Below are 14,004 nucleotides of genomic sequence, written 5' to 3'. Positions count from 1 at the left end.
GTGAGTTTAGTGAGATTTAGTGTTTAATTAACTCACAGTTTCATGGTTTATTAACCATAGAATTCCCTCAGCAAGAGGAGCATGTTCTATAAAGGCTATAGAAATGTATTTGATACACTACAAAAAGATTAACTTGGAAAATATTTAGCTGTTATTAAACAGTTATTAAATATCTTTATTTTAAACAATGATACACTTAATGTTTATAAATTTACTAGGAATTTAGCATTTCTATTTAGACATGTCATAAACTTTAAAAGTGAAGGCTTTGACCTTGCATTGTGACATTGCATTGTACAGCTACTTTGGCCTTTCTTACTGTTATAATACTTCAAACAAAATGAAATTACAACACTTAACTACATTTGCTCAGTGTAATTATTTGAAACATTACAAATTCTTCTCTACCTCTTGTATTCTGAAATTGAGAGGGAAAGTATTCATTATTCACAATATTCAGGATGTCTGATTCCTAAGGCAGCAGGAAAAAAAAATTCAATTTCTTAAATTTTCAAATATGAAAAGTTTTAAAATGTTGCCTGTATATATATAATTCAGTTATCTGAATGCTTAATTTTTTTTTCTCCTCAAATGTCCCATCACCTTCCCATATTATCTTTCTCTTACTCTGTCCGCATTTTGTAGGATGTTCCCAAAGACTTTGGAAAGGGAAATCTAACGAGATTTTACTGAGAAACTTCTACATTTAAAGCTTTGTACCAGGTGCTACTGAGACAATAAACATTTTAAAGCACATGCTATTTACTATGTGCTCACCAATAAGCAAACACTATGATTTCTTATGTTAATAGAAGCTGACTCCCAGTATTCTAGTTTAGACGATGAATGGGATGGTAGAATTGCTACTTGATAGAACACTGGGATAGGCACAGAGGAAAATAAAAGATGAATTCCTACCTAGTGGTACAAGGCACATAATAAGCAAATGAATATGATAGGGAAGGTGAGGGCAAATGATAGGGATGAAAGAATCATTAACATATTGATGGTCTTGGCCATCAATTAAATCATCAAATGGTTGAAATTACCTAAGAATATAATATCAAAGATAGAGAAGATGGGCAAAGAAACATGAGTAATACCAACACTGAAAAGATGAAGAGCCTGTGAAGAATAGATTCCTGTGAAGAAGAATAGATTACTAGGTCAAAGAGGAAAAAGAAAATATGGTAACCATGGAAAATTTTAAGGGGAGAGTACTAAACAACAAAAGGATAAAATAAGTTTAAGACTAAAGAATATCCTTTGGATTTAGCCATTAGCTCATTGAACACCATAAAAGAGTAAATTAAATAGAGGGCTAGTGTATAATCCTGACTTCATTAGGTTGATAGATATACAGGAAATGAGAAAGTTATTAAATAGTTTACTCTTCTGAATAATGGAGGATATAAAAAAATGAAAGAGAGAATCCAACCATGGTGATAGAAAAATTAAACAAATTGAAAGGAAGAAGTAAGTAGAAAGTAAAGATCATTAACAACGTTCTAGGTGAAGATAAGAGGAAATGACATCATAGTTATGGTTGTAGGAAAAGTCCTGAGTGGGAGGATGGACTAACTCATATGTCAGACTAGACAAAACAATATATGAATAGTGAATTATATTTCTAGGGCTACCATAGCAAAGTTTCACATCCTTGGTGGCTTAAACAACAGAATTAATTTTTCAAAAATCTAAAGACTAAAGGTTTCAGATCAGGTGTAGATTTGGTCAGTTTATTCCTGAGAACTTTCTCCTTGGCTTCTAGGTGACCATCTTCTCCCTGTGTTCTCATGTGGTCTTCCTTCTGTACATCTCTGTGTCCAGGTTTTGTCTTATTATAAAGACATCAGTCATGGGAATAGTAGTCCATCTTAATGACCTGATTTTAACTTAAGTGCCTCTTTAAAGACTATATCCCCAAATACAGTTACATTCTCAGGTACTAGAATTTAGGAATTCAAGATATACATTTTGGGGGGTGGGAGGGAGCACAATTTAGCCCACAACATATGGGTGCATACAGATAATAATTAAGGGCGGGGGAGTCAAAATGAATGTTTAACCAGAGTCTTAACACATTTTGTGAGCATGTTTCTAAAATACAGTTTTGGTAATAAGAATGATATGAACAGAAGAACAATGGAAAGTAGCTTGCTTGAGTCAGTTTGGGCTTTTTAAACAAAATACCATAGACTGGGTGGCTTAAAATAGATTTTTTAATTTTTTTTTTAAGTTTTTATTTTATCTTATTTTATTTATTTATTTATTTATTTATTGGTACAGTTTTGAAGGTTAGAAGCTTGAGAAAAGGTTACTAGCATGGTTGGGTTGGGGTCATGAAGAAGTTCTCCTCCTGGTTTAGAAATACCAATTTTTTTTTCTGTATCCTTACATGACAAAGGAAAGATCATCACTTTCTTTTGGATTAAGGACAATTGCCATTTGTGAAGGTTCCACCTTCATGACCAAATGACCTCCAAAATGTCCACCTCCAAATACCATCACCATGAGGATTAGGGTTTCAACATATGAATTTCGTAACACAAGTATCCTACACTAAGTAGTATTTAAAATGAAGTGTCAGTACTTACAGGACACAAGAGATTAGACCCTGCTGAAATCTCTGTTGTTCTTTTTCAATCATATTTTCACATCTACTTTCTGGCAATAGCGAATGATTGGTATTAAAGGTAATGGTTTAGGGAACATGGTATTGAGTCACTGACAAATTATTTTTGTATTGAAAAGGGAAAATGTTGAAATATTCTGCTACATTTCAAGAATTTTCTTTTCCATTGATAGCATCTTAAATTAAAGCAAAAGTAAACTAACAATTACAAAAAAAGAATATATGTCTAACCCTACATATGTTTCTAGAGATTGGCAAATTTAATAAGAAAGCAAAGAACTTTTAAAACTATTAATATGGAGTTTTATTAAGGAACAAATCAACGGACGTGGTTGTGGAGGGCAGTGTTTTAGGAGTAAGACTGAGTAGGCCAAAGAAGTAATGCTTCAAAATATTTGACTTGCCTACTTAAATTTACATGTCTAGTTTAAATACAGTGTTTCTTTGTTATTGTAAATCTCTTCAAGCATTATGTAAATTTGGTAGTTAAATTCATTTTTATTTGTCATTTAATCCACTAACTTAAGCTGTGCTAAAATTCCTAAAAGAAATTAAGCACATCCTTAATATCTTAGACAAAAAAAATAAGCAACTTAAAATTTTTGATAAGCAAAACTCAAGGTATTTGTAATATCAGCTAAAATATATTAAACTCTTTATCGTATTAAAACAGCTATATACTATTATACTATATACTATTAAATTTTTATAATTGAAGCATAGGTGGCATGCAATATTATGTTAGTTTCAAGTATACAGCATAACAATTCAACAATTTATATATTATGCAATGCTTATCACAATAAGTGTAGCCACCACTTGTTAACATACAACATTATTACAGTATTATGAGTATCTTCCCTATGCTATACTTTCCATCCCTGTGACTTATTTATTTTATCAGTAGAAGTTTATACCTTTTAATCCTCTTCACCTATTTTGGCCATCTTTCATCTCCTCCTATCTGGAACCACTAGTTTATTCTCTGTATTTATAAATTTGTTTCTGGTTTGTTTTTTTGTTTGTTCATTTTTTTTCTTTTTCGAATCCACATATGAGTGAAATCATATTGTATTTGTCTTTGGCAGTCTGAAATTTCATTTAGCATAATACCCTCTAGGTCCATCTATACTGTTGCAAATGGCAAGATTTCATTCTTTACTGCAGCTGAGCAATATTACATTATAGTGTGTGAGTATCACATCTTCTTGATCCATTCATCTTTTTTTTTTTTTTTCCACTTGAGAGTAGTCCTTTATTAACTGGCCTGATTACAAAAATAATCATGGTAGATACTTTAATTCATTCTTCGAATAAGCCTATTGATCTGGTCTTCCCTGTTGCCAGCATCTCCACCTTCCACAAAATGGGTGGTCTTTTTCTTCATCCCCCCTCGTGGAGAAGATAATTTGAAGGGCCATAAAAAGTTGTTTGCCTCTTTGAAACGTTTTCCAACAGTATAGATCTCGTGAATCAGATCCTCCATGCAGATAATGCCATATTTACCTAGAGATCGGGCAATCAATGTGTTATCTGTCAGGGCAATTCGTTTTTGTTGATTTTGCCATAACCACGCTTGTAGATCAATTCATTCACTGACTTCAGGTTAGGGTACCCCCATGCTATATATGGTTCCACAATCCTTAACATGTTAACTGAAGCCTTGTTGAGCTTAACAAAGGTGCCATTAAAGATTTGACGAAGGCGAAGGAGCTGCAACACCTTTCGAACCTTTGGGCTCACACCATTGATGCCTCTGATCCTGATGACAAACGCCAATTTGGGTTCTGCAGGTACATAGAAGTTGCCAGCTTTTCTCACCATCCTCGCCATCCGAATCTCGGTCCGGTACATCTGTCTGTACTCCTTGTGGTAATGCTTGGCCTTCTTATAGATAAGCTTCCTCCTTGCCTTTCGAAGCATCTTTTGAGCAAACTTCTTCCTCAGACGCTTGATCTTCAGCTCTGAGAAATTCCTTCGCTTCTTTTTAAGGATTTCTGGCACGGCAGGAACCTTCTTTTTCTTCTCCTCTGCACCCTCCATGGTTCCAGCCGCGATCCATTCATCTTTTGACGGACATCTGGGTTGCTTCCATATCTTGGTTATTGCAAATAATACAGCACTAAACAGGGGTGTATATATCTTTTTGAATTAGCGTTTTTATTTTCTTTCTTAGTAAATTTATTTTCTTTATTAGTGTATTTATTTTATTTTATTAGTGATTACAGAATTGTATGGTATTTCTGTTTTTAATCTTTTGATGAACCTCCAAACTGTTTTCCATGGTGTATGCCCTAGTTGACATTCTCACCACGAGTGCACATCGTTCCCTTTTCTCCATATCCTTACCAAGTTGTTATTTCTTGTCTTTTTAATACTAGCCATTCTGACTGGTGTGAGTGAGTATCTCATTGTGGTTTTGATTTGCATTTCCCTGATGACTAGTAATGTTGAGCCACTTTTCATGTCTGTTGGCCAACTGTATGTCTTTTTTGGAAAAATGTCTATTCATATCTTCTGGCCACTTTCTAATTAGACTGTTGGGTTTTTGGTGTTTTAGGAGTTTTACTTTGGAGTTGTAGGAGTTATTTATATATTTTAGATATGAACCCCTTTTCAGATATATCATTTGCAAATCTCTTCTCCTATTCTGTAGGGTGACTTTTCATTTTGTTGATAGTTTCCTTTATTGTGCAAAAGCTTTTTATTTTGGTATAATTCAAATAATTTATTTTTACTTTTGTTTCCCTTGTCTAAGGAGACCTATCCATAAATATGTTGCTAAGGCTGATGCCCAAGAGATTATTACCTATGTTTTCCTGTATGTTTGTATGACTTTATGTATCATATTTAGGATTTCATCCATTTCTAGTTTATTTTTGTATATGGTATAAGAAAGTGGTCCAGTTTTATTCTTTTGCATGTAGCAGTCCAATTTTCCCAGCACCCTTTATTAAAAAGAATGTCTTTTCCCTATTGTATATTTTTACCACCTTTGTTGTAGATTAATTGATCATATGATTGTGGGTGTATTTCTGTGCTATCTTGTTTCATTGATCTACATGTCTGTTTTTGTTCCAGTACCATATTGTTTTATTATAGATTTGTAGTATATAGATTTGTAGTATATTTGAAATCTGTGATTATGATACTTCCAGTTCTGTTTTCATTCTTGATTGCATTGACTATTTAGAGTCTTTTGTGGGTCCATACAAATTTAAGGATTATTCTACTTGTGTGAAAAATGCTGTTGGTATTTTGATAAAAATTGCATTGAATTTGTAGATTACTTTGGGTAGTATGAACATTTTAAAAAATATTAATTCTTAAAGTTCATGATCATTGTTTATTTTTTCATTTGTGTCATCTTCAATCTTTTTCATCAGCGTTTTATAGTTTTCAGCATATAGGTCTTTCACCTACTTGGTTAAGCTTATTCCTTTCTTATTCTTTTGGTATTTTATTCTTTCTGGTGCAATTGTAAATGGGATTACTTTCTTTATTTCTCTTTCTGCTAGTTTATTATTAGTGCATAGAAATGTAACAGATTTCTGGAACCTCCTGGGTGGTTCAGTCAGTTAAGCATCCAACTCTTGATTTTAGCTCAGGTCATGATCTCAGGGTTATGAAACCGAGTCCCACAATGGGATCTGCACTCAGCAAGAGTTTCCTTCTGCTTGAGATTCTTTCTCTTCCTCTCCCTCTGCACCCCCCAGCTCTTTCTCTCTCTCAAATAAATAAATATATCTTTTAAAAAAGAAATGCAACAGGTTTCTGTATATTAATTTTGTATCCTGCAACCTTACTGAATTCATTTATTAGTTTATCAGGTTATTAATATTAGGTAGGAATTAGGTAGAAATTTGTTATTATTATTATTAGTTATTAGTTCATTAGTTTGTTAGGTTTTTTGACAGAATCCATAGCATTTTCTAAATATAGCATTATGATAGATGAAATTAGTGACAATTTTACTTCTTCAACAATTTGGATGCTTTTCCCCCTTTGTCTGATTTCTATGGTTTGGACTTCCACTAGTATGTTAAATTTGAGTTTTCACCATTAAAACTGTGAGTTTTTGTATATAGGTTTTATTATGTTTAGGAATGGTTCATCTAAAGCCATTTTGGGAGGGGTTTTTTTAATCATAAGTGGATATTGAATTTTATCATATGCTTTTTCTGCATCTATTGAGATGATCATATGGTCTCTGTCCTTAATTTTGTTAATATGATGTATCTCACTGATTGGTTTGTGGATAATGAATCATATTTGTACCCTTGGAATAAATCCCATTTGCTTTTGGTAAATGATCCTTTTAATGTATTGTTAAAATTGGTTTGCTAATATATTGTTGAAGATTTTTGCATCTGTGTTTATCAGGGATGTTGGCCTACAGTTTTTTTTTTTTTCTTGTATTATTGTCCAGTTTTATTATCAGGGTAATATTGGTCTCAGAAGATAAATTTGGAAGTTTTCCTACTATTTTTTGGAGTAGTTTGAGAAGAATGGGTATTAACTCTTAAAATGTTTGGTAGAATTCACTCTGAAGCCATCTGGTTCTAGACTTTTGTTTGATGGGAGTTTTTTTGATTAACAGTTCAACTTCATTAATAGTAATCTGTTCAGATTCTCTATTTCTTCCTGATTCAGTTTCAAAAGATTGTATCTTTCTAGAAATTTATCCATTTCTTCCAGCTTGTCCAATTTGTTGGCATATAATTTTTTGGTAATATTCTCTTATAATTCTTTGAATTTTTGTTGTGTCAGGTGTAACTTCCCCTCACTCATTTCTAATTTTATTTATTTGAGTCCTCACTTTTCCTGATGAATCTGGCTAAAGGTTTATCAATTTTATCTCTCAAGAAACAGTTCTTAGTTTCTTTCTATCTTTATTTTTTTAACATCTATTTCATTTATTTCCACTCTAATCTTCATTATTTTCTTCCACCAACTAATTTTGGGCTTTGTTTTTTCTTATTTTTCTAGTTCCTTTAGGTATGAGATCAGATCATTTTTTAAAAGAGTTTTCTAGTTTCTTGAAGTATGCCTCTATTATTATAAACTTTCCTTTTTTAGAACTGCTTTTGCTGGATGCCTGGGTGGCTCAGTGGGTTAAGCTGCTGCCTTCGGCTCAGGTCATGATCTCAGGGTCCTGGGATCGAGTCCCGCATGGGGCTCCCTGCCAAGCAGGGAGCCTGCTTCTCTCTCTCTCTGCCTGCCTCTCCATCTACTTGTGATCTCTGTCAAAAATAAAATAAAATAAAATAAAAAATTAAAAAAAAATTTTAAAAAAAGAACTGCTTTTGCTGCATTCCAAATATTTTGAATCATTGTGCTTCTGTTTTCATTTGTCTTTATTTATTTCTTAATTTCCTCTTTATTTCTTCATTGACCAACTGGGTGTTTAGTTGTATGTTGTTTAACCTCTATGTGTTTGTGGGATTTTTTCTTTCATTTTTTCCTTGTAATTAATTCCTAGTTTCACCATGTTCTGGTCAAAAAAATCTTTGATATGATTTCAGGTTTTTAAAATATACTGAGACTTGTTATGTGGCCTAGCATTTGCTCTGTCCTGAGTAATGTTCCACATCTACTTGAAAAGAATGTGTATTCTGCTGTTTTTGGATAAAATAATATGTATATGTATATACACACACACACATATATATATATACACACAAAAAAATATATGCACAAAGACAAATTATATATATACATGTATATATATAATTATATATGTGTATGTATATGTATATAATTTGTAAAGTCCATTGGTATAGTGCATTAATACCATTCTTTCCTTATTGAATTTTTGAGTGTATCTTATCCATTGATGTAAGTGGAGTGTTGAAGTCCTCTATTATTGCTATATTGTTGTCAGTTTTTTCTCTTTATGAATGTTAATTTTTTTTTGTATTTAGTTTCTTTCATACTGGGTGCACAGATACTTATAATTATCATATCCTCTTGTCAGATTGATCCTTTTATCACTATGTAGCGGTCTTCTTTGTCTCTTGTGACAGTCTTTGTTCTAAAGTCTATTTAATATAAGTATTGCTACCCTGAGTTGTTTTTTTTTTTACACTTCCATTTGCATGGCATATTTTTTTCATCTCCTTACATTTAGTTTATACCTGTCTTTAGGTCTGAAGTGCACCTCTTGTAAGCAACATTGAGATATGCTTTAAAAAAAATTCATTAGGTGACTATAATATTTGATTAGAGCACTTAGACTATCTACATTTCTTTTTATATTTTAAAGATTTTATTTATTTATTTGAGAGAGAGTGAGAGAGATCACAGAAGGAGAGGGAGAAGCAGACTCACTGCTGAGCAAGGAGCCTGATGCATAGCTTGATCCCAGGACCTTGGGATCATGTCCTGAGTGCAAGGCAGATGCTTAACCAACTAAGCCACCCATGTGCCCCTAGACTATTCACATTTCAAGTAATAATTGATAGGTAGGTACTTATTACCATTTTTTTCATTGTTTTTTTTGGTTGTTTTGTAGAACTTCTCTGTTCCTCTTTTCCTAATCCTATCCCTTATGATTGATGATTTCTTTTAGTGTTATGCTTGGATTTCTTTCTTTTTTTTTTTTTTTAAGATTTTATTTATTTATTTGACAGAGAGAGACACAGCAAGAGAGAGAGAACACAAGCAGGGGGAGTGGGAGAGGAGAAGCAGGTTTCCCACTGATCAGGAACCCCAATTCCGGACTCAATCTCAGGATCCTGGGACTATGACCTGAGCCAAAGGCAGACATGTAATGACAGGGCCATCCAGGAGCCCCTGGATTTCTTTGTTTTTTATTTTATTTTTTTATCTGTTTTGTTTTTGGTTTGTGATTACCATTAGGTTCAAGTATAATATCCTAAATATATAGCAGTCTATATTAAGTTGCTGGCACTTCAGTTTTAACACATTCTAAAAGCACTATATCTTTCTCTCTTTATTTTATGTATATGTTGTCATATTTTACATATTTTATTTTTGAGTCCTTTCACTAATTTTTTAGATAAAATTGATTTTATTACTTCCCTCTTTAAAGATTCATACTAGCTTTATAAGTGATCTACTACCTTTATTATGTATTTGTTTTTACTTGTGAAATGCTTTCATTTCATATTTTTCTTCTAATTATGACCTCTTCCTTTCCCCTTTTTTCTTTATTCCTTAACATTTCTTATAAGGTTGTTTTAGTGGAATGAACTCTTAGTTTTTGTTGGTTTGGAAACTCTATCATTCCTTCAATTCTGAATGATAACTTGACAGAGTGTTTTGATTGTAGGTTTTTCTTTCAGCACTTTGAATATATCATGCCACTTTCCTAGCTTGCAAAATTTCTGCTGAAAAATCAACTACTGGTCTTAAAGGTTTTCCCTTGTAGTTAACTTTTTGTTTCTTTTTTGCTGCTTTTAAGATTCATTACTATGTCACTGTCTCTCCTGCCATTCTCTGTGTGGTTCCTCTATCCTTTGTTGTACAGAAGCTTTTTAGTCAGTCCTCAGTTCTTCAGGAGAATTTGTTGTACATGTAGGTATGGATTCAGTGTGTCTGTGGAGGACGTGAGTTCAAGGCTTCCTATGTCTCCACTTTGAAACTATGTACATTTTTTAAATGCACTGGAATGTTTACTTCATGAAGATAGATTTTGTTTGCTTACTTCACTGCTGATTCTCATTGTTAGAATAGTTCTTGGTATCTAATAGTCACTCAGTAAAAATTAAATAAATGTTCTCAAAGCAAATGGAGCCACTGGGCAATGACTTAGAATAATTATTTTGGTGGTGACTCAGAATTACTATTAATTTAATGTTACAGTCATGTACTAAGTAGCTGGAATATAGGAATTTCCTCTTATATTCAATGACGACAGATTACAATTTTTAATCTTTTTTAATAAATTGGGATATAATTGACAGATAACATTCCTTTCAGGTGTACAACATAATGACTCAATATTTGTATATTTTGCAAAATGAATACTGTAAGTCCAGTTAACATCTATCATAACACATAATTAAAATTTTTTCTTGTGATAAGAACTTACTTCCTAAATTATCTACCTTCTTAGCACCTTTTACATCATCTTTCATTATAGTATTATTTCTTTAATAAATGGAAATTCATCTGCTTGTTTTGTTTGATCCTTTTCTAGATTGTTAGATATCAATTCTTGATGTTCTCAGATCATCTTTCTGGCAAGGTAAATAATGATTTTTTTTTTTGCCTTAAAATCTCTTCTCACAGAAGCCTTAGTAGTAGGCTGTTTTATTTTATTCTGTTTTATTTTATTCTGTTTTATCCCTAGTGCCAACCCCAGTACCTAGATTGTAGTAGGCAACTCATAAATATAGTCAAATCAATGAACATCAAGTGGATCTTAGAAGAACAAAGACTACCAGCATGTCTTTTTACTTTCATTTAGAGAAATCATTGGATATTTTCTCTTTGTTTTATTTCATATTTTTTTAAAAGTATGCATTTTTTTAAATTTTTAGATTCTATGCATCTGAAAGAAGTGGGGGACCTCTTTTTTCCTATATTTCTATAAGCAAAAATAGTTATTTAAAAACATTTCTGAATATGATTAGAATAAAAAAGAATTAGATTTATAGTAATTTTTCTCTTTAGAATTGACACACATTAAACCACACATAATCCTTTTTTGATCAAATGCAATTTATAGGAAGAATAATAACTAAATATATAGCCAATGAGAAGAAATTATCTTCTCAACTCATAAAATGGCTTATTTCTTTATTGACAAGTGTTTCAATTTGGTGCAATTATTTTTCACAAAAATGGAAACCTGTGCATAAAATTAAATTGATGCATTAGGTAATTTTAAAATATCATCACATTTTTAAACATTGTTCTTACATAAATCAATCATATTGCAGTATTTCTGTCTTCACTGCTTATTCCAGAAAACTATTGCTTAAGAAATCGCATATATATACAATGATCGGTATAACACTAACATAATTAGTCCTAAGTGGAAAAGAAATTATTAATAAATTAAAACTAAGCTATTTGAATCAAAAAGGTGAATAGCCATTTTTCTGGAAAATTTTAAAAACCTAAATTTCCATGCAAAATATAAAAGCTCAAGTCCAAACTTCAAAAATTTTGAATCAGTTTTGGTGTTTTATTTTTTGTTTGAGAGCATGGCTCATTTTATTTATTTATTTAATACAAAAATCTCATTTACTTAGAAGCATACTGAGTGCCAATGAAATGGCTAAAATTTTTTTTTTTTGCAATTATGCAGTAGTCTTAACAGAACAATAATTATTTCATGTAAGCTGCATCAGACACAACTAGAGATGGAAAAACTGCCATCCGCATATATAACTAATTTGTGTTGTGCACTAAGAAGACCTGCTTTAAATTTCCACACCAATTTACAACCTCCATACTGTACCAGGCAAGGTTAGTGGCTATTGAAAATACTACCAGGACAGGACTATCTAAAAAAGATACATTTCATAGTGTATTAATTATACATACAAAAAAGACACTGTAGTGTTTAAAAACAAAATTTTCACAGCCTTATATTTCAATTCTTTTCTTTAAATGAAGTGAGTTGTATAGGGGGTGGGTAAATGCTTTATAGGAAAAGAAAAACTGCACTAGAACCAACTTATCATGATGATGATCATCATCTTTTTCTTTATCTTCATCTTCCTCCTCATAATCATGCTCTTTATCTTTCTTTTCTTCCTCTTCCTTCTTTGTCTTTATTTTTCAGCCTTGATGACTTTTTTTTTCCCCCCACATCAGGCTTTCCCTTTGGCTCACTATGAGCAATATTTTTCACATTTTTCCTTCAGCTAAGCAGCCTTCTAATCCTATTGCTGCTCGTTATCTACAGCAATATTATTCTACATTTCTCCCAGTTTCTTTGTCATATAACCCATAGATAGTCTGGGATATTCTCCTGTGATTTTGGGGGTAATACTCAGAATAAAACAAGAAAAAGGGTGGAGGAAGCCGCTTGGGTGCACTGGGATCCTTAGACTTCTTTTTTTTTCCCCCTGTAGGGGCATGTAAGTTTTAATTTCTTTTTCATAATCAGTTTTGTCTACCTTTGTCAAGTCTTCAAATGTTCTTTTCTCTTTAAAAAACATGGTCTTCCACTTCTCTGATCACTTCTTTGAAAACTGAGAAGTTGACAGAAACTTCTGGGTGCTGCTTCTTGTGCTCCTCTCAGCAAGTTTGCACAAAGAAGGCATGTAATGACATTTTGCCTCTCAGCTTCTTAGGCTCTCCTCTGCCCATGTTTAATTATTTTCTTCTGTAAGGCACAAAGTCACCCAGTGCCCATCTGGCTCTTGCTTGTCTTGTCACTGTCTCTGTGGAGCTCAATGTACTGCAATGGCTGTGAAAGTGGGAGCCAGATGCAGCCTCCTCACTCTCTCCACTCTTGAGAATTGCTCATCGTAAAATTTTAATTAAATTACCTTCATAATGAATAAAAGCAAAAGTTATGATCTTGTTCCCCCCTTTTTTTTTAAATATTTCACCAATATTACTCTGTCTGGTTTTCCAGAAGGTAAGTGTTTCTATTTTTTTTTTTTTTTAGTAGAATAGATTTCTAATATGGACATTTTAGAAGCATCTATTCCAAATTGAACTAATTAATAGCTCATGAGGAAAAAGTACTGCCATATAATTGCATGTTGTACCCTGAACTATACACAGGGATTGCTGAAACAGTTAAATAATATACAAGCTATATGATTTGTTTCCTTTAGTTCTCAATAAGAGCAAAGTCCTTGAACTAGCTTAAAAACAGTTCCCAGTACAGAATTTATTGAAATCATACTACAGGAATCTAATTGAAGCCAAAGAAAAAAATTAGATCCTTTTGCTCTTGTGTCCACATCTCATCTGATCAACTTTTTTTTTTTTTTTTTTTAAAGTAGGATTTCAGAAGGAAAACACAGGGACAGGATATAATAGCTAGCATTTGTTGACAACTGTGTACTAGGCACTGTTTTAAGCACTTTCTATGTGTTTTCTTGTGTAAGCCTTTCAATGATATAGACTCTCTTTACTATTATACAATTTTATGTATAAAGAAACTAAAATGGGGCATCTGGGTGGCTCAGTTGCTTAAATACCCAACTCTTGATTTCCGCTCAGGTCATGATCAAAGGGTTGTGGGATATAACCCTCCATGCCCAGCATGGAGCCTGCTTGGGATTCTTCTCTCCCTTTCCCTCTGTCCCTCCCTGCTTCTGCTTGCACACTCTTTCTCTAAAAACAGACAAATAAAAACAAAACTAAGGGGTGGCTGGGTGCCTCTGTGGGTTAAGCCTCTGCCTTAGGCTCTGGTTGTGATCTCAGGGTCCTGG

General features: G+C 32.6%; 2 pseudogenes; both read right to left on the bottom strand.

Annotated features, from left to right (window-relative positions):
- Nucleotides 1-3,911: 3,911 nt before the first annotated feature.
- Nucleotides 3,912-4,683, bottom strand: LOC132015401 (large ribosomal subunit protein uL30-like; annotated as a pseudogene).
- Nucleotides 4,684-12,196: 7,513 nt separating this feature from the next.
- On the bottom strand, nt 12,197-12,925 carry LOC132000238 (putative high mobility group protein B1-like 1; annotated as a pseudogene).
- Between the last annotated feature and the right edge of the window lie 1,079 nt (nt 12,926-14,004).

This window comes from Mustela nigripes, chromosome 1 (assembly GCF_022355385.1).
Source record: "Mustela nigripes isolate SB6536 chromosome 1, MUSNIG.SB6536, whole genome shotgun sequence".
NCBI lineage: Eukaryota > Metazoa > Chordata > Mammalia > Carnivora > Mustelidae > Mustela > Mustela nigripes.
The sequence above is the reverse complement of the archived record's forward strand: the minus strand, read 5'-3'. Positions and strand labels throughout refer to the sequence as shown.